The 22,781-nt window shown below is 38.5% G+C and overlaps 1 protein-coding gene across 1 annotated transcript in view; it reads right to left on the bottom strand.

Moving 5' to 3' along the window:
• Positions 1-21,963, bottom strand: part of LOC139741978 (uncharacterized) — a 55,471-nt gene extending 33,508 nt beyond the window's left edge. The window contains exon 1 of the mRNA XM_071652542.1: positions 21,209-21,963. The gene's annotated coding sequence lies outside the window, so the exon portion shown is untranslated. The remainder of the gene's footprint in view (positions 1-21,208) is intronic.
• Between the last annotated feature and the right edge of the window lie 818 nt (positions 21,964-22,781).

The raw sequence follows: 22,781 nt of genomic DNA, 5'->3' as shown, positions 1-22,781 counted from the left end.
GATCAATAACTCTAGCACTCGGGTCAAACACCAAGAGTGTTACTCCAGGAGTTACGACAAGTCATTACAGTTTAGGTTTCGTTTCCAAAGGTCTTCAACAAAATCCGTACGCCTCAATCCTGCATAATGTGCTCGTAGCTACATCTATAGCGATGATTATGGTGGGCACATTCCCCCTCCCACCCTCCCCACCAAAAAAAAAGAGAAACTATAAATTGCTTCTTATTTCAATGACCAAATAAATGGTATACACTTTGAGTGTCAAAGAGATTTATTTAAAGCGGAAATCCCCTTTACCTTTTAAGGTGAGTGTGATATAAGAAAAGAAATATTAGTGCTAGCAAAATTTTCAGTAGAATCAGATACGAGGAAACTAATATTACAGTTCAAGTCACAAGAAACAGTGATTTCAGTTAAAACTCTACAATATGTGCTAATTAGATACACGCTTCAAACTGACTTCTTTAAAAAAAAAAGAAATATGGTGAAAATTACACTTGTAAATGTGAAAACCAGCACAGAAGGGTTGTAGGGCAACAATACCAATACCATTATTTAATCTACTTGACATATAATGGAAATTGCTACCATTTCTGTTCAAAAACAAACAAACCAACAACTCTGTCATTATTTGTTTTTACTAATCTAGTCAAATCAGCCTTGTCAATTTTGTTATTGTACTTAAAGAGCAGTTTCCCCTTAACCCTTTAAAGACTACCATACTAGAATGCTTTCATCACTGTGTGTAATGCATGCATTTTATTGACAAAGAGTTATCTTGCACTAACATTCTTAGTTTGACCCTCTCCTGGAAGCCTCCAATGTTCAAACAAAGATTTAACATTTGAAAGTTCTCTTCAAACCATCTTTGCCACCTGGTTTGAAAGGGAGTTCCAGAAAATAACTATTCATGTGCAGTCATTTCTCGTAACTTGCACACCACAGAGTTAAATGGCATGATGCGCAAATGTGACGAACTAACATGTCCAAGCTAAATCTCTCTTTACACTACGGCTTCTTTCTTGCCAAAGTGTAATCATGCCTTTCACCCCTGTTTTGCCTTCTTGACTGATTGCCTTTCAAATGAAGCAGATAAAACCAATGACTAACACAATAACATCCCTAATTGCCTATGGTATACCATCAGGATTCACATTTGAAGAACTTCAGATGTCTTCCCTTCAGGAAAGTGCAACCATTCTGTGTACCACTTTTTCTCTCCTTTATATTTTTTTTCCTTTTTCTTTTGTCGGAAGGACTCCAATAACGAATGAATATTCAAGGCTTTTTTGTCATCTTTGTTTTTCCTTCATTCCTGTTGCCCATGTGGCTCTCTCTACCTTAATGTTCTTGGAAATTAGGGATGTAGGAACAGCTAATTGCTCTGGCAAGAGACACATGGGTCTAGAGCTCACGTGAACAGTGCACTTCCTCTTCTTGCCACTTCATCTGACTGTTTAAAATCTTGAGATGCGGGGGGTTCCTATACAGGCCCTTTGGGCAACCTTCCTAATACAGAATACTTGGGCCCTGTCGTAAGGGCCCTCATTTGGGGCACAACAAGAATTTGGGGTCAAAAAAATGTAATTCCTTCCCCCATTGAAGAATCCTATAAGGTTTGGTCAAAACCCTGCTGTTTGTCTTCAAGAAGATCAAAATATTTAAAATTATGAAAACTTGAGATATATGGGCTCCATCCTAGGGGCCAAATAGGGCATCACCAACATTTGTAAGACTCCGAGTCTCTCCTCAATTGATGATTTCTGCCATATCTGGTCAAAACCCAGCCATCTCTTTTCAAGAAGATGAAATTGTCATAAACTGCAGTAGTCTTCTCTCTTTGGTATGTCCAATTTGTGCATCCAACCATCCTTGTTTTTCTGATATAGTCAAGCATCACTTAGTTTTTCTCACTTAAAATACCTTCCAATGCCCCTCCTCCCCCCCCCCCCCCCCACAAACACACACAGTGCACACTCAAACAAACACACTGCAACTTCTGGCCACCATACACCCACAGCATACAATACGAATGCTTTTCTGCAAAGCACATCAGCACCAATCTCGGCAATCAACATTCTTTGCTCATTTCCGAGTCCTTTGTGATGCTTCCAATCGCCACTTCAATTGCATTTGTTGGTAGCCCCCCTTTCATCTTTTAGTTCTTGTCTCTCGATCTTTGAAAGTCAGCCCTTCCAAAAGCTGCTCGTTTAGATCACACTTCACTGCACATAGCGGTCTTGCAATTGTTTTCTAGTATCATGCGGACACGGTCCAGTCTTAACTGGACACTGACCAGTGGTCGGCGCATCGAGGGTTCTTGACTCGTTTCCATCCATGCCTGTAGGCCGCTATGAAAGGCAGGACACGTCATGTTTGGGCAGTACACTAAAGGAGTTACTGTGTACTCCCTACTTCTTTGCTCAGATTGTCATTCTTGCTCCATTGAGGGGCACATCCCGAGGATAAACATGCCAGTATTATACAGAAGCAGATGCAAAGTAAAGCCATGACTGTTCAAAGCCTGTAGGAGGGACAACACTTTCATCACACATTCATCATCAATCACTGGGCACAATGAATATTCCCCACCATATTCACCACCACCGCCAGTCACGTTCATAACTGTCACTGTATTTTTGTAATCCCAATCAAATCATACTCCAACTGGACATTTCCCAGCTAAAGTTTTTACCTCAAAATGTTTTAATCCTGCATACACTACATATGACGTTTGACATTAAAGGACTTTTTTCAAAGATCTAATCAGTGTATTTATACCACATGTAGTTGTACCATCTTTGGGCCAAATATCAAAAAATCCACCATGAATTTCTTAAAATACCCCATTGAAACTGTGTGTAGGTTTCAGAGTTCCTTTCCAATACACAGCACAGGCTTTTTAATTTCTTACATAACCACAAACTTGACTGAGCATGAAAGTGTGCAAGTTGTGCGACATACATACCAACAGCTGTGTCGCGATGGCCAGTTTGTTTATTAGCTGACAATAACTTTCGGGTTGGCAAAAAAGCCACAAAAGAAAGAGACCTGTGAGAGAATCGAACATGTTTTTCAAGAGTTTTTTTTTTGGAGACCCTTTTCAGTCTCCAGCCAGTCGCAGAGACATCTCCGTGATGTCTCCACAATGTGCTCCTCGTCACTGCCAAGTCATGGAGACTAATAATTTTGTTGCAAGGTCTCCAAGACATCTCCGCAACTTTGCGGAGACCCATTGTCGACCTTGCAGAGATGTCGCGGCGACATCTCTGCGACTCCTGGAAGAATGAATTATCATCTTATTTGGAGATGTCTCTGAAGTTGCCTTGGATTCTCCTTCTTTGTGAGAGTGCACGGCATTTTTTATTTTTTTTGCTCTTGAGTCGTATGAGTCGCGGTGATGTCTTCTCCAGTGAGATAGACCTTAACCCGCTCCATACGGGAACCTGGTGGCATGCCTATTTAGTCTATGGGCATTTCAGAATTCAGCATGGAATGGGTTAAATCTTCAAAATGTGCATTCTTAAACTATGACCGGAGCATAGCCCTCATCAAGGCTTACTTCAGCAAGACAAACTAGGGGCGGAAGAAAGAAATTAATTTCAATGCTATGTGCTGTGTACGTACACTGCCGAGGGCGAATTATTGTGAGCATTCTTTAAAAGAACAAAAAGATAAGACTGACTGATTAAATTGTGAGGCAGATCAAGACAATGTTTTTCTTTTGTGCCAACTCACAAGGATAATTATCACTTGTTTGTTTCACAGTTAAAATACAAATGCTTTATGCCACTATCATCAGGTGTGTATGAACAGGCCCATAGGAAGCAGACAACCTGAAATTCCTTCAGCACCATCTGGTGTGGAGATATCTACAAACATCTGTTGACTTCTGTCACCTACATAGTTCTGAAAGTCTGAAAATTTGTCATGCTCTGTGGAGCGTATCGACTCAGACAAAAACATTTTCAATTGAAATCAGCATAGAACTTGCCTCGCATATGACTCTACAATGGGCTTATTGTGATCGACATTGACAATAGCAAACACTGGAGGTGAGGATTTATCCCAGTTTGAGTGCCAAATATCTAGCATTGGTATCCAATTTGGCTACACCTCTTTGGTGGGTGACCAGTCTAGTGCACTTGCAAAACAGGGGAAAAACTATCCCCCCCCCCCCAAAAAAAAAAAAAAAAAAAAAATCTACTAAATGTAAGAAATCAGACATTACTGTAACATATCATTACTTTATCTGTACTTACACATAGGTATATCAGCCCATGAGATATGGCAGGGGTGCACAATATCTTTAATGGTAGCATTAAAGAGCACAAGTTTATAGTGTGTATCTACAGCCTACCACCTGTGTGTATCTTGTATAAACTTATCTACATCATTCCCTACTTTGTCCATGATTGTGGTACATTATTTGTCAATAAAAGTAAATCAAGAAATAATAAAGCTATAGTCTCTTTAGTGCCATCAGAAGATGTGGGCAGGACAACAACAAAATAAAACCAGATGTTTCATTGATAAAGGCAATAACCCTGAAAAGGGAAATTTACAACCAGAAAATGGTTAATCATAGTTAATAATATGATTCATTCTAGATACACTTTATCAATTCTGATATTAGAAACTGATGGTCACTTGCCGTCCATTTTATAGAACATGCAAACTGTATCTAAGATTTGTCCAAACAATGACAATGTTACCACAAAAAGGGGAAGGAATTTCAAAAGAGATAGGATTTATAATCTCCTCTTGTCACTTACAGTCAAGAATATCAATATCTTCAAATTCATGAAATTCTTATGTCAAGATGTTTTCATTGCAACTAATTGACAAATGAAGAGTTTGTTTGCAAAAACCGATAAGTCCATTTTTGAAGATTTTGAAGTACGGTCTCTGTGATAAAGTACAAAATAATACCTTTTAGATGATATATTGGTCACTACATGTAAAGGTACATTTTTGAAGTTATAATCGAAAGAAGCAAACATTTTCTTATTATTCTCTTTATTTTTCTTGACCTTTAATCGCAAATATCTCCATATGGCAAGTATGGACTTATCGGTTTTTGCGAACAAACCCTTCAAATGGCCCTACATCGACGTAAATAAGTATCCTCTGCATGATATAAGGAGAGCCACCACTTGGTGTCAGGCGGAAGCCCGGAGGTCTAGTGGAGATGATGCCTGTCCAGAGATCAAGAGGTCGTACAATTGTAGGTCCTGCCCGAGTATGTATGCCCATGAATTTTTTATTATGGCTACTACTAAAACACTGATCAATTCAGTGCTTATTTACGTCAATGTAGGGCAATTTGTCAATCAGTTGCAATATCAATATCTGTTAATAGTTGTGCTCAAAAGTTTCACTGAGCTGTTAATTTTGTTCAACAATGTTAATAAAACACTACCTCCCCCCGTGGCTACATGTACACTTTTCTGCAATGTACACTTTTGTACACATCTACTTCTTACTACAGTAGGAACACCACATGGGTATAATTCACAGCTACCACAACAATATACCAGTACACAATCTATGTGAACCATACTACATTACCCCTGGAATGTTTACTGCAATGGTACATATGTTGGGATTTTTAGCCTGTTGAGAAACTACAGAGTGATGAAATTCATTATCATCAAGCACTCAACATATTGCATTGCGCAGCAGATCATGACAGCTATAAGACACCAAATTGTTTGGCAAATACCACAACTGTATGCCCACGCGCATAAAAGACAATACTTTTCCAATGGCAGTTTGCACTTTGGATATTATGTGTGCTAATATTGTGTGCTTTTTCACCTTCTGCCCCCCCCCCCCCCACTCACACATACACATGCACTCCCATCCCTTTACACACACGCCATATGTTGTGCCGTTTAAAGTTCACCTGTTACGTGCGGTCGAGCATGTCTTTCAAACAAACACAGCACTTGTAACAAGAAGGCATGCTATTTGCAGTCGCAATGAATGCTGATACGTCTGTATATCAATTGCCTTCTGCAAATTAGATGACACAGAATGACACATATTACCCAGGGTCCTAACATTAGAATTTTCATACAATTACTGATAATAAACTCTGAACCTCAAGTTCAAGCCTGCAAGATGCTGTCCATATGCAGTACTAAAGACTGATCAAAAAGGCTGTTATTACATTGAGCTGTTGAATCAAAATAACACAGTCATAACTGAGTGTGGTAATGATAGGAAGTCAATCTGCATACTATATGAGTACTTGCGCTATTATAAATACAGAATTTTATGTATCACGCTGGAGATAAGCACACAAGAGTTAATATCAGATAAGAGTAAATTATGGGAGTGGGTGGAGAATATAAAGTTCATAAAAATTAGTGGATACTACAACTATAGTACTACACCTCCAGCTAAAACTTAAGCTGAGATGTTTGAGTGTAATTTCACATCGTGATCAAGCTGGCTTTAATCAGAAAGGGGATCCGAGGGGCTTAATCAAAATCAGACCAAATCTTCGAGAAAGTTTTCACAAATTTTTAGATACAATGTATTACTATATATGCTACAAATCTAGCAAGTCTAATTTATCATGAAATGAGACTTCCCAGCAATTTGGTGAGTGGTTAGATTTGAGATTGTGGAATACAGAACTGAACACTTGGAGTAATGGAAAGACGGTTTACAGCAGATGCAGTAGTGTAAAGTACAAGTAGTGATGATAGTGGGAGTAGTGGAAGTATTGATATACATGTAGTAGTAGAAATGGCAGCAGTATTTAGTACTACAAACAAAAGTGCCAGTAATCAAACTAGTAGAAACAGTCAGTCAGTAAAGGGCAGTACCATGGACTCTACCACAAAAGTCCATGGTAGTACTGTACTTATAGCATGAGTAATGGCAGATACATATTCACAGCAAAAGTAGCAAAAGAGTAGTATTGACAAGAGTGAGCAGTAATAAATGTACAGAAGAAATGATAGTATTATCAGCCATAAATTGTAAAAACTTTCATGAATCAAATTTCACATTTTATGTATGCTCTTAGCAAGTGACCATCCTTCACTTGCTGGGGTGCAAACCACAGAGAGCATTGGGCCATCATCATTAGGCCTATAGCCCCTGTCTACTTGCTTCTGAAATGCAGCCATCTCTTGAGATCGAAATGTATCTTGTGCGCTGGTGTAAAATAGTTTTTGAGAATGGATGGCTCTCCTAAGTGTACATGTAGTCCGTACTACAAGAAAGGATGGAATGATAGAAGACGGACAGGGCAGGGGAAAGAGGAGAGACAGAAGAAAAGTAGGAGAGAGAGAGAGAGAGAAGGAGAGAACAGTCTAATGCTCCTCGGAGAATACTTGCAACAAGGACCCCCCCCCCCCCTGGAAATGGAAGAGACTACAGAAAAAACCCAAATCTGTCTTTCCATATGGGGGGGGGGGGGGGGAGGGGGGTAGTATACAAATTACTGGTCAGTTGTCATGGGACTTGGATATTGAGAAGAGCATGCACAGTAGAAAATCTTCCTCCTTCTATGCATCTTGAGAAAGAGAATATATGTTACATTTATACCAACAGAAAGAAAAAGAAAAGGAGCAAAATGGAAAAGCCTGCACAATGGAGTCTTGAGAAAGGAACAGGTTTCAATGGTGCAAAATTTTGCTTATTTTGTGAATCACACACAAGCTAAAGCACGGTGTAGATAAAACTAGTATTGAATCAAAATTAGAATCTCAAATCACATACAACTACATTTAACTTTTTAATTTCATGGGATTGAACTTTTGTTTATAGTATTGCCAATTTTGTCACTATACCCATCCATACAGTTATTTCAGTGATTAAGATTTTTAAAGGTGACTCACAGCCATTAGTGCTATGATCAATTGCATACAAGTATTCTTTGATTCTCTGCAGCAACAAAATCAGTCAACATTTGATTCAATTCAATTCAGTATTCAAATAATCCCAGCAATGTAGGGGGAAAAAATCAGCCTTTTCATCATAAATCTGTATACATCTAAAAACAAATCAGTATTCTATGACACATAATGACAACAAATGGAAGTGGCAAAAAATTACTTTTCCTATGAACTAATACCCTTTGCCATTTAGACTATCTTTTACTCGTCACTCTCTAAGTCACACTCATTTTTAATCATCACCTCCAGAAATGGCCAGAGAATTTCAATAGGACTGTATACAATGTTGAGTCCAGTATAGTACCTTGAACTTGCCGAGTGTACACATTCACCCCTATATCCATCTCCATGATATTGCACCGAGATCGAGGGTTATGTGCACCCTTGCCAGCCTATATCATCTATAGCAGTCTGCACAGCTCAAAACCAATTGCATTCGATCACCCACCATTCATCACCAACTGGCACTCTGCGCTCAATGAATCGGTTTCTCCAGAGGGGAAGGCGCTGGGGGGGGGGGGGGGGGGGGGGAGGGGGGTCCCAAAACGAATTGTCACAGTGAGGGCTTGGTGATTACTTTTTGACCTGGCAATAACCAAGTTTTTGCAGAAGTCCCATTCACACACCAAAAATTAACATTGTCTGAGAATTAATTTTTGCAATGCTACGTGAAAACAGTTACTTCTTTCGTAGACATACATGTACCAACAAATAAACAAGAGACCCGCGGGTCTAGCGCTCACCTGAGTATCGCAAGTTCACCTTTTCACGCAGTCAGGCCCAATTTTTCAAGATTCCTTAATTTGGGGGAATTGGGGCCCCCTGGGGCCCTCTGGGTGGGGCATGGTGCCCAGTTTGATAAATTGAGATCCTGACCACCTAGGGATGCTACCTGCCAAGTTTGACAAAAATCCATCATGAGGTTTTCAGGAAGAAGATGAAAATGTACAATTCAGGCCTCCATTTGGACCCTTCCAACCACCCCCCCCCCCTCCCCACCCCAAGAGGGGCACCCCTGGATCTCTATGAACAAACTTGAAACTACAGTCATTACTGTACTCACTCATAGTATTATCTCAGCTCTATAACTTCTGATTCTAGAGAAGATTTTTAAAGATTCCTTCATTTGGGGGTTTGGGCCCCCTGGGGGCCCCCTGGGCGGGGCATGGTGCCCATTTTAACAAATTGAGATCCTAACCCCCTAGGGATGCTACCTGCCAAGTTTGGTGAAAATGGGTCATGGGGTTCTCAAGAAGAAGATAAAAATGTACAATTTAGGCCCCATTAGGATCCCTCCTCACCCCCACCCCCCCCCCCCCCCCCCCCCCCCGGGTCCAAAGGGGGGCACCCCTGATTCTGCCATGAACAAACTTGAAACTACAGTCATCAATGTGCTAACTCATAGTATTAACCTAGCTCTATCACTTCTGGTTCTAGAGAAGAAGATTTTGCGGATTCCTTAATTTTGGGGGGTTTGGGCCCCCTGGGGGCCCCCTGGGTGGGTCATGGTGCCCATTTTAACAAATGGAGTTCCTAACCCCCTAGGGATGCTACGTGCCAAGTTTGGTGAAAATGGGTCATGGAGTTCTCAAGAAGAAGATGAAAATGTACAATTTAGGCCCCATTAGAACCCTTCCCCACCCCCCTCCCCTGGGTCCCAAGGGGGGCACCCCTGATTCTGCCATGAACAAACTTGAAACTACAGTCATCAATGTACTAACTCATATTATTAACTTAGCTCTATCACTTCTGGTTCTAGAGAAGAAGATTTTTACAGATTCCTTAATTTTGGGGGTTTGGGCCCCCCTGGGGGCCCCCTGGGTGGGGCATGGTGCCCATTTTAACAAATTGAGTTCCTAACCCCCTAGGGATGCTACCTGCCAAGTTTGATGAAAATCGGTCTTGGGGTTTTCAAGAAGAAGATGAAAATGTAAAAAGTTTACGCACGACGCACGACGGACGACGGACGACGGACGACGGACGACGCACGACGGACGCCGGACGAAGGGCGATCGCAATAGCTCACTTGAGCCTTTGGCTCAGGTGAGCTAAAAATCAACAGTCATGATACACATCACATTGCAAAAATTGGGCCATATTTCTAGGGGTTTTTTTTGGGGGGTGTATTTTTGCTTGCATACTTGTTTGTTTAATATTTGCTTCAAAGAAAAGGGCTGATGGGATAATACATCACGGATGAAATAGAGGGTGATTCAACTCTGATGTGGTTTTTGCGGGAGACTTGACAATATCATAACACATGTTATAAATGAGGGAAGGGTGGACTCTGCATTTATCATGATATAAAAAAGATCCCTCTCACCCCCACCCCCTAAAAAAAGAAGGAAATTGCATCCAACTAGTCCAGCATTAGCGACGAGAGCAGGTGTGACAACCTCAAAAAAGATACACTCCATGGCTGTTGCACTTATCACAGGAGAAGCCATCACTTTCCTGAGCAATGCAAGGAAATATCAGGCACAAATATTGGCTTGTATTTGCCTCTAGCACTGCCAGGTCTGCCAACATTTCCACATCTTATCAGGGAGATTCCACACAGCAAACAGGGAGATATCTGTTTGTTGCATGCATTTCAATGGGCAAAAATACTTCCCGAATCAGGGAAATTTTAATATTCTCTTATTTAGACATGAACAGATTTTGACATTTTCAGGCAGACTCCTGCAGAATCAGGGAGACTTGGCAGCTCTGCACTGCAACAATCATTTTGAGATTTTATGTGACTCTGGTAAAAAAAAAATGGAATTATATGAAAGTACATCCAACATGATACTGTACTTCAAAAGAGTAAAAAAAATGATAAAAAATAAAAGATTATTAAGACTTCATGGCTGATCAATTTCGACATGTATCTTCTTCCCTTTCTAACTCTACCTCAACCTCTACCTACAGTGTACAACTGTACACTTGTACCTGCCTACCTATCTTTCTCTCACCTCCATAATTATTGTTTGTTTAATTACATTAATATGAAAATATGCATCTTCTAAACTCTGTACCTGCAATACTGTAAAACCAGAAAAGCTCCTTACAAAATTTGCAAAAGTTTTTAAAATAAAAATGTCTTGTTTTACAGTATTTTCTCTCTGCCCCTCCTAATTTGTTACTCCCACTGTGCTTCTTCTACATTATGTGCATTGTACTGATTCTCTTTCTTTCTTTCTTTTTCATAGAGAGCCCTCAACACACTAGCCCTCTTGCAGGCACATGTCATACTATGCTGGCGTAATTCATGCTGATCACATGTTAGTTTGACGTATGTTGGTAGACCCATGGCTCAAGGCTTTATTTACCCCATCACAACTATCTCAACTAATCCAGGATCAATATTTGACCATCCCATGAGGGAGGAGAATACATTCCCTCTCTTCTCAATATTCTTCGGACCACAAAGTCTCAGACTGCTGTATATGCCTTTAGGTTTGGTTTTGACTCTACATACTTGTAAGTTGTAGAATATATGTCAAATGAATCTCCTTATTTTTGTCCTTATTTTACATGTCCATCAATTTGTTCATACTCAGAATTCATATGATAACATTATGCTTCCTCCTTTTGATGTTTCTTGCTCAAGCATGATGTTTGTTAAATGCTTGAATTGTCAACATTGATAGAATCATGCTCTGATTTGAAACAAATTTCACATTTTATTGCAAAGGCACCACAATTCAGGATCTTCATCGCATGCTTCTTCAATACTAGCAAGCAAATTCCATCACCACAGCTTCATAATTCATTTGTTGCCCGATATGAGCATCTGCTTGATTTCATACCAGCATATTTTTGTACAGGAGAGATAGACTAAACTTGATAATGTTAACTTTGTATTGTTTTGTTTTTGGGGGTTTTTTTTTCTGGAGGCACACACAGTCAGTTTTTAATCATTGTATTACTGAAACACATAAACTATTTTGTTTTTCTTCTTCTTCTTTTGTGACTGTAATTTTGGTTTTGCATTGTCATAATGATATTGCGTTTTCCAGTCTTTTTGTATGAATAGCACCAGTGCGCCATGAAACATCAGTATAAAGTGCCATATAAATGCAATTATTATTGTTACTAATTGTTCTTATTCAGCAATAATAACATCAGCAACAACAAAAGACCTAGATAATCTGTCAGTAGAAAGAACACACTGTTTTGCAATTTTGAAAGATGATACAGATTGTATGCAAAACCTTCCCTGGGAATCCACAGCCAAGCCCCAAGCACAGTGCCTTTGTATAGTTTGTATTATTGTTTACTTTACACAGGTAAATTAAATTCCTTGGTTAAAGTAAGCCTCTTTAATTGATTTTCCCTAACAGAAATTCCCTAAAAGATTGTGGATTCAGGTAATGTAGAAAGATTAGTGTAACATTCAATGATGTCAGTCCTGCAGAAAGCTTGAAAAATTGTTCAAATACTGTAGGTACATGTATTGAATTTTTGAAGCTTTGATTAATTCCATATGCCACCCACTCTACACCGAAACTCATGTCAATAATTTGTGATTTCATAATAGTACAAAGATACCTACAAAACATTTAAGCAGAATTAAACAAAACAATAAAAATAATTTCTTTCCAGAATGTGGAAAGAGAATCTGACTTGTATTAGTAGCTCTTCTAGAAAGCATTGAAAATATTTGCTTTGATCTCAGTAAATTGGGTGAGGAAATGTGAACTAAGTAAAATAGACAGACCACAGTAGATCCTAACATTCCTACACATTTGTACCTTGTTTAACCCTCTTTGAGGAGAAAAAAAAATCAACGATACTCTGTATTGTGAGTTTCCTCTCATGTATGCTGTACAATGCCAACGAGCAGTTGAAGCAGACGTATAAAATTCAGATTACAGGTATGGACAGTTCGTGTTTACGATTATGACTTACGGTTGGAATGAATACTTGAAAAGAGAACAGGCAAAAAAAAAAAACTATTCGAAATGGAGACGAAAAAAAGTACCATGTCTACACTTGATGTACGGAATGTGAGATTTGAAATACAGATACATGGGCTCAGCGATTTGATGGATTGATTACAACTACAACTGCCTCCAGCTATGCTGGCAAATTTTATTGTGGAGACAGGGTTTGACAAAAGGAAAAATTTCCCACTCAATTTCGTCAATTCTGCGACACAATTCTTGAGTCAGATGTCATCATCTTTAACAGCCAAGGTTGGGAGTCATGATCAAGTCAGATAAGCAAACACATGATACTTTAAAAAGAGCGCAACCGATGGTAGTTGTAAATCTCAATGGGTTTGCCTAATCTTATAGGAAAAACATGCCACTTGTAACAAGTGGAAAACAAAATAAGCAACTGCAATGTCAGTATCCCCTTCAAAGAAAAAGAAAACAAATCGAACAAGATGTAAAGTGGGGCCCAAATAAATATTTGAGCCATGTCAAGATTAATTGTACATTGTACAAGCAACTTCAATGCTTTGCTTTTCTCAACCCTGTTAATAAATCTCTTTTTGTATTTCAGTGCATACTACAGTTGTAACTCCACTGTTCTGTATTACTATCAAACAGTGGATATGTAGGCCTACTGCCTTGAAATGACAATTTGATTGGAATGCTCACTAATTGTAAGAAAATATCTATTCAAAACACAGAACATTATTTTCACAAAAATGAATCACATCTTGACAGGTATGTTAGTAAATTTATATTCTAACAGACAATTTAGGCCTACACCTTGAATGTCCCAAAACTCACACGAATGAAAGAAGAGTAGCAATAATCCAATGACATCATTATGTGATTCCTAATGAGACAGTTTAAAAAAAAAACAAAAACATATTTATAATAAATACAGATATGTAGCACATTAAACAAAGGGAATAGGGGAATAATGGGATCAAAAGGGTGCTCAGACTTAAGTATAGGCAGCAGATTGTGATAGCAATTTTGTAAACAAAATCATTTTTTTTTTTGAACTTACAATCATTTACTATCCAAAGCAGTTCAGAAATGACCATCAAAGTTATCTGAAACTATGTACAGTGGAAATCTAACTACACCATGGATAGCAAATTCCTTGAAGAAGAGACGGTTCCCCACTTCCATAGATTGTGTACCATCCCCTTAAATAACTCTCGATGGGAAAGCAAAGTTGTCAACACAATCATTCTTGAAGAGAGAGCCTCCATATTTATAAACTCAATTTTGAGTTTATAAATACATACAAATGTACGTGTACATACAGATAAATGCAGGCATATGTCCCTATTACCACCATTTAGGCATTTTCATCTAGTTTGCTGCATCTCATGTAAATATTATGTGGACTTTGGACTAATGGGAGTCTTTCGATTTTCTCCTTTCTTTGGCCAGAGCTATAATGACATTTGACTAATCCTCGGTCACCAATTATGGTGTCCTGTTAAAACACCTTGCTCTTTCTCTATGCCCACTGGACTACTGCACTTCTGGCTTAAAAAAAAATGTCAGGGAAATATATTGACTGCAATTGCTAAGTCAACATATCTTCATGTCAAGCCCTGTCAGTAGAACAAACACTAGTTTGTCCTCAAACACTGCACAGGGGAGCCAAGTGTGCAGTTCAGAGCCTCCTCTGTGAGTTGGCCAACAGAGCCTTTATGGGCGGTGAAATGGCTTCAAAAGGCTCAACTCCACGCTTTACTGAATGTCGTGAATGGAGCCAGGGGGTTATCGGACACAAACATGAATTGCTATGGTATCTGCAAATCAGAGAGAGAGAGGGAAAGGGAAGAAAATATATGAAGATGAGCATCCAGTCATAAAACTACACTTGTAGAGACCATGTCCCTTGAAATCTGGCCCATTCTGTCATTGTTACCACGGCAATGGAAGCCACCAGTTCAGAAAATGGTGGAATACTCCAATTAAACACAGCGGCACCATGTGGAGCTTTTTTTCTTTTTCTTCTTTTTTTCTGGATGATGTCCATTATGCTTGAAATAATTATCATTGTATATCCAGCTCTAACACAACTCTCACAACTCAAAGAAAGCTTCTAACTACCTTTTGTAAGAGTAGATATAATATCAGAAGTCAGAGCAAAATGCAAGAAAGCGGTCCTTTGTTCTCACCCGCACAAAAGTTGCGGTTTTTCACTGGTCATGGTAACTCTTTTGAATCAATACTTCAGCAACTTCCGACCAGTTTCTATAAATGCAGAGAATACATATTCTGCAGGGTTTCTTTTATGGAAAAAGGTTGACCCATATAATTAGAATAGCAAAATAGGTAGAAAAATATGGAAGGCTTGCACTCTGATAATGAATTTGCCCTCTAGTGCTAAAAAGTCCTCAAAATAATGCAACCACAAGATTTATGGCAGTACAATAAATCTCCATCACAAAACCTTTCGCTTACGATACTACAGTTGTAGCTTGGCAGAAATAGCCCTTTACCTGTTCGTGGTGGTATCGCACAATGATTTACTGATTTAATCTGCAGCTTGATATTGTAGCATATATTTGATACCTAAAAGCATTTTAGATGAGCTTGAAGCCCAACAGAGATACATGTATATAGCGAGCATGTTTTAGGGGGTTATTTTTGGTTTACTTTTTTTTTTTCTCAAATACTTGTAACCATCCATCTCCAATATTTCCAATAAATATCTTATATTTTGTCTTCATGTCCCCTGTTCTCTTCTTTCTATATCCACAATATGTTTCTATATCTCTCATCATGTATTCATAACAATCACTCTCTCTGCTCCCAAAAGTGGTTGTCGTTTTTTTGTTTATTTTCAATTGAAACACTCTTGCAAGTGAAATAAATCAAGGCTCAGGTAGTTTTCTGGGACTTACCACAAGTATACACATTAAAACACCAACATGTCATTAACTCTTGTCATTAATTTCTACTAAGGAACTTTTTTTTTTTTTTTTTTTTTTTTTTGGGGGGGGGGGGGGGGGGGGGTCAAGTGAAGTACGAACAACCAGTTGACAAAAGATCTTCCAGGCTGAGCTTGGTGTATAATTTGGCACATTTACATCATCTTCAAAAATATGACAGTGGAATTATGTTTCGTTGTCCTTTCATACGGCTTCTCTGTACATGTATGTATGTTGTGTGTGTGCATACGGTGTACATATGCATCTCTCTTTTTTTTCTTCTTGGTGTTGTATCTCCCCATTACTTCATTTTTATAAAAACTTTTATCATAGTTACTGCTTCATAAGAGAAAGAGTAAACGATTCTTTGATGTGAAAATAATTGTTTACCATTCCAGTTGCAGAAAGTTTCAAAAGCCTCTCAATCGCTACATTCTCTTCTGATTCACAAATTGGCAACACATTTTAGAAGAATAAAATTCCTGTTTTTCTCTGAAATTGGCAAAATTTTTGCACAGTTTTACATCTAATTTTGTGCAGATTTTTAACAAATTCAACCATTTCCATTACATCTCTTCATAAAAATATGATACACAGTAAGATCAAACTGTGGCAATTCAATAGTGCTGCTCTCAATGCCAAAAATTATAAAATTCCGGTCACAATCACGGACGTATCTTTATGTTTCGTGTTCTCGCTTTAAAAAAAAATTGAAGAATAAAATTCCTGTTTTTCTCTGATATTGGCAAAATTTTTGCACAGTTTTACATCTAATTTTGTGCAGATTTTTAACTAATTCAACCATTTCCATTTCATCTCTTCATAAAAACATGATACACAGTAAGATCAAACTGTGGCAATTCAATAGTGCTGCTCTCAATGCCAAAAATTATAAAATTCCGGTCACAATCACGGACTATCTTTATGTTTCGTGTTCTCGCTTAAAAAAAAATTGGAGCTTTTTGGGTCATGATTATAATAATGCTAAGAGTAATGAATGGTATGCTTACTAATCTACATTGTAGGTCTACATCTTAAGGCAAATTCAATACACTGCGATGCACCACAGCGTAGTAAAAATAGGGTGGAGCAACAAGCAGGATGCATTGTGTGATAAGATATTTCAAATTTTCACGGTCACCATTTTCATGGCACATCTCTGCTTCTTCTTGCACAAAAATCACAATAAATTTGGGCGTTTTGAATCACGACCCAAATCTCACAACAACAACAAAAAATGTGTCATTTTTAACTCACTATTACAATGTTCTAACATTTTGAAATCGATCAGGATCACGACCCCTCCCCAACCCCCACCCACAAAAAGCCATGTAAATTTTGAGTGCAATGAGAACGGCTCTCTTGGTGACAAAAATTATGATTTCTGTAGCAAATATTCCCCAGGGACTTGACAATGTGTTGAAGGAAGCCAGGATAATAAGCAGCTTACCTATATCCACAGCCATTCACCACCATCAATATACAACTTCCTTGTCTGCTCACCCATGTTCACAGTTAATCCCCCTGGCAGGGATTTTGAAGCTTCTGATTAATTCTTTGTAGTGCAGTTTCAAGGCTGCTGGCTGACTTTCTTCCCTTCTTGAAGAAGAATCAATACATGAAGTAACATACTTATCACTTGCTCCCGAAATGTCAGATTAATGAGAAAATGGCTTGAAATTCATATAGGTATGATACATTCAAAGAAGCAAGATACAGGTATAGTAGGATTTGCAATTGACAGATTTTGAACCAAACAAATTGTGGTACAATTTTGGTAAGAAGGAGAAATAATAGCCAGGGGTCTGAAAGCAGGCTAGCTTGTCTGGAATAAGAAAAATAGACTCAACTATGTGATACATGAACACTTACTCACTTATGGCTAAGAACAAGCAGCATAAGTGTCATTAGTCACATGGTATTGACAACTTAATGATCACAAAGTACCTTGATAGCAAAACCATCGGTAGTCTGATGGTGCAATTAAGGGGGGGAGGGGCATTACATAAAACAAATGTAATTGTGAAATGGCATCACCAGTTGCAGTGCACATACAAAGTATTCAGCAAAGGTCTTCTCAAAAGTTTGTGGACTGATTGCAAGTTTTACTAACAGTTAAGACACAATATAAATTGAAGGGAAATATATTACCATATATATAGTGACAATTCAGTGAATGTATTGCAGTAGTAGGCCCTACAGAGTCAGTGAAAATTGAGGAAATCGGACTATCCATTTGAAAAGTTATGGATTTTTACAGTTTAGGTTAAAGCCACATGCTGCCATCACTGGATGAGAAAACTATAACAACTTGTGATGTCACAATAGGTGAAGAATATAAAAAAAAAATATAAAGAGCATTCAACCTATATTCATATTTCTAGCCATAAGAATTAAAGAGTACTTCCCATATCTTTCGGAAGGCAGGGGATATATTACCCTGAACACATGCCAGTAACGAGTTTTGGAGTTGGTACTTTTCACGAGGAAAAAATGATAAAAATATTTTTAGGTTCATTCTAACATAGTAAATCACCTGGTTTCACCAATGGCCACAATGGAAAGACATTGGTCATATAGTTTCCACTCCCCATAATGTAGATTATTCCTCACTTTGCTAAGCTATACACATTAAAAAGGCAGGCCTAGATATGGAGGCATTAGTAATGTAACACTGGCATGTCTTTGATGGATGTGGTAATACAAATGTACAGGTGTACATGGCATAAAAGTAGTACCCACATAGTTATAAAATTATACATAGGCCCTAGAGCCTTCCAAAGTGCTGCATATTGAGTACCATAAGTTCATACGTTGACAGAAGCTCACTATTGTTGGTCAGACTAGAATAGAGTAATTATCTTAGATTGCATGCCTTTTATAGGACTTACTGAACAAAGAAGAAAATCAAACAAATAGGTGAGTCACTCAGTTGATGCTTAGTGTTGACGCCAAACTCTGTAAAACTCTTTGTCTAAAGTTGTGTAGCCTGATGTAGTGATGCATCAAGTGTGACATAGTGACAAAATACTATTCATGTCAAATTACAAGCAATGAGTACTCAGACATTTACAATTCAGTGTCCATTAATCCAATCCAGTTATCCAATAAACTTCTTTCTTTCTCTCTCTCTCTTTTTTTTTTGTATGTTTATTTTTTTTTGTATGTTTATTTTATGCCAGTAGAATAATTTTTACGCTGGACCAGAACTGTGCAACAACAGGGTCCTATCTGTGAATGCTTGAAAAAAACAGATTTAACTTTCAACCCTTCCTTGCAGATCCCAGTTTGTCAGCTATCAGGAACCATGTACAGTTATCCCTGTATTTTGATTGGTCTAATTGGAATAGACAAAGGTAGATGACTTTGATTAATGGAAGTTGATTTTTTAAAATAAACACAATTCTGCAATATGAAGAGATGTACAAGCAGGAAGGCATGATGTATGTGTGTATTTACACCTATTTGAACTGTATGTCACTATACTCTCTGTCTTTTATTTCCTTTCCTCTCTTCCTCCCTCCTCTTGTTTTTTGTTTCCCACCTCAGCCCTTCATTCATTTTGCAACACACTGTCCATCACTTCCACTCATCTGCATGTAATATTTCTTTTTTGAGGGGACCTTGTTTAACAAGCTGTGCTTTCTCAAAGTCCCCCACGCAACATTCCATGTAAATATCAACCTTGTTCAATTTTTTGTAATTATACTAAGCAATGTACTTGTCCCCACAAGGGGTTTGTGACACATGAGAATGGTGTGTGAAATAAATTGAATTGAATTGAATTGAATTGAATTAAATTGAATTGAATGTAGGGTACACGTTAGCTCTTTCACACAGTGAAGTTTGGGCTGGTTGCAGTAATAATGTACACGTATGATGAATATATTGTCTATTTTACTGATAGCTGAGCTAAAGGTTTGTGTATCATATGTTACTTCTGGAAGATAAATTGACAAGGGTCATTCTTCATATGAATATCTGTTGATTAAAGTAAGAATTGCAGTCTTGACATCTGTATAACAATAATAATAGTTAGGTTTATTATTTTGATATCAGAGGTGACACTTATAAATTGTTTCCTGGCATTCGATCAGCGCATCATCTAATCAATGATATGTCAGCATCACAAATCTATGCAGGCAATGAAACGATGTAATCTTTTAAATACTTCAATGTGGTACTTTTCTTCTTCTTTTTCATTTCAGCAATTGAACACTCCTTGTCCTAGGTTAAATTCACCAAGACATGTAATAATCCAGGCTTGGGGAGGGGTGGATCCAGAAATTCCTTGGGGGGGGGGGGGAGGGGCACAAACAATATTTCTGGTGCTACTTCTGGGTTTCATCTCATTTTTTCTTTTTATTTCCTTTGTTTTAACAACAAATAAAGAGGGGGCATATCATGCGCCCGGAGCACTCCCCTCTGGATCAGCAACTGTAATCTTATTCTTTTATGTGCATGCTAGTCCAAATCAACCATGGGAAAGGAAAGTTAAAGGACAAGTTCACCTTCGTAAACATAAGGATTGAGAGAATGTAGCAATATTAGTAGAACACATCATTGAAAGTTTGAGGAAAATCAGACAATCTGTTCAAAAGTTATGAATTTTTGAAGTTTTTGTGCAGTACCCGCTGGATGAGAAGACTACTGCAGTGTATGAATAACTTAGATGTCACATGCGTACAACAATATAAGGAAAATATAAAGAGAATTTCACAAAATTCCATCTTTCGAAAAAAGTACACATTCCCCTGACTTGTTACCGACAAATGTTATGGGTAATATTATTCCCCCTGCCTTTAGAAAGAGGCAAGTCAAGTGCTCTTTTATTATGCGAAAAAAGTGAAAATATGTTGAATTTTCTTTTACATTTTCTTTATAGTGTTGTACGCGTAGGACTCACAAGCTGTAGTAGTCTCCTCATCCAGCGGTTCCAACACAAAAATTTAACAAATTCACAACTTTTGCATTGATTGTCCAATTTTCCTCAAACTTTCACTGATGTGTTCTACTAATATTGTTGCATTTTCTCAATCCTTATGTTTATGAAGGTGAACTTGTCCTTTAAATTGATGGAGCTGGGGTGTTCAGTCACAGTTGACAGGCTAAAATTGCTTTGCCGTACCCATGCAATGAATGGCATCGTCATCATCATCATCAAGCAAGACATCCATACCTAGGTTATCAAGTTTAGGGTTAGGGTTAGGGTTAGAGTTAGGGTAACATTCAATATTTATATTACCCAAGGACACCGAGATCAGTGTTACCCTAATTCTACCCCTAACCCTAACCCTAATCCTAAACTGAGGTGGGGACCACGATTATGCCGGTTACGATATACCAGCTGTTGATGCCTGGGTATTATCATCAGATTTATTCTGAAGGAAGAGGAAAATAACGTTAGGTTGAATGTAATCACACTTCTGTACCCGAGATTACAACTCACCTGTTCTTCGGCGGGCTCGGTTTCACAAACGCAGTGGAACCCCTGGACAAATGTTGCAAATCACAACAGTTTTCCCTGGGCCTCTCTCCAAGAAAATTGAATGGCAGAGAAGTTATGCCTGATGATAATCCTATCCACGCAAAAAGTGGTTGTGGAATGCACGAAATGTAACTCTCAACAGGTGGCCAAGAAATCGAAAGACACAAATTTTCGACAATTTCAATTGGAGACGCCGATGGCCGACGTAGAGTCAAGAGCTAAATTAAATATCGTTCGCGAATAGTTCAGATGTACGAGTCCACTTTCTTAACACTGGTGCAGTTACTGAGTTGGTGTCCGATATATGTAATGTCCGTTGCTTCAACTTGTTGGGGGGATCGCACAAGATCTGGAGGCCAAAATCTTTGGCCAAATCTTTCACGACTGCCGTCGTACCTATGACCTTAATTAAAGTAAGTGTTCGTATCTTGCACATGAACTTTGGACCACGCTCCACTCCACTTGCAATTTTACGGTCTGCCAAATAAATCTCCTGAACTGAAATGGCCAGTCGCCGAATTCACTTTGCGTCCACTCATGGTCACTTCATCCCTTTTCTTGACTATTCCACAGCAGGGCTTAGCCAGCCAGAAGCTCACAGTTCCGTGACGAATCGGGAAAGGCGACATTCGGTAAGCACGCGTGATGTATGGGCAGAGCGAGCCGCGGTGCTAAAGTTTACCGCCGATCAACAGACGACAGCAGACCTGGGTACTCCTCCGGAGCGCTGAATGGGGATGAAATCATGATTTATCGACCGAGCGATCGTGCAGACCAACACGTGGAACCCGGGATTAAAATGTAAACAAACGAGAAGTCGACGAGCCGGGGAAAATATCAGCGTCGAGATAATGTAGGGCGCCATCTTTTGTTGATTATCTAAACAGGATTGGTTGGTCAACACTTGGACTCTAGGCAACAAAAAAGTTTTACTTCGCTTTCCTAGGCTGAAACAAACCACAGGATTTGATAGCTATTGGACGAAAAGCAAATATTTGCGAAAAAAAAATAATCTCTCCCCTGTTTTTTTTTTTAATTGACGCCAACTAAACGTTCAACTCAAGGTTAATTGTCTGAGGACTGGCACCTCTCAGTGGACAGAGGTCCGACATGTAGGCCCTACAATAGTTTTTATAAAACAATTAACTTCTAAAAACAATATTGTACTCCCTACTCGAGTGGATTTGAAGAAATAAATTCACACCAAGGACTGGCGGAAGTGAAACTAGAAATAAGCATAATAAACGTGTGAAGACACAAAAGCCAGAGAAATAAAATGCATGCTGCCGTTTGTTCGTACCAAGGACTAGTACCTCCTTGGTTCGTACCAGAGGTGAATAAAGTAACGGGATGAATAGATTTTCAAACTTGTCTATTTTAATTTTTGAAAGTCGTTCCACTAGAAAAGTTTTAAACTTACCTCTTTTGGAGACATTAAAACTATCTAAAGGCCATGTACGGTGTTTTGTACAGCATAATGTGTTTGCTTTATTTATGTTTCAATTTTAAAATTCTGAAAACAGACGCAGTATGG

Source organism: Diadema antillarum, unplaced genomic scaffold (genome assembly GCF_040938485.1).
Source record: "Diadema antillarum isolate AM-2024a unplaced genomic scaffold, OU_Dant_1.0 seq00000971_RagTag, whole genome shotgun sequence".
Classification (NCBI taxonomy): domain Eukaryota; kingdom Metazoa; phylum Echinodermata; class Echinoidea; order Diadematoida; family Diadematidae; genus Diadema; species Diadema antillarum.
This window is presented reverse-complemented; position numbering and strand designations above follow the sequence as displayed.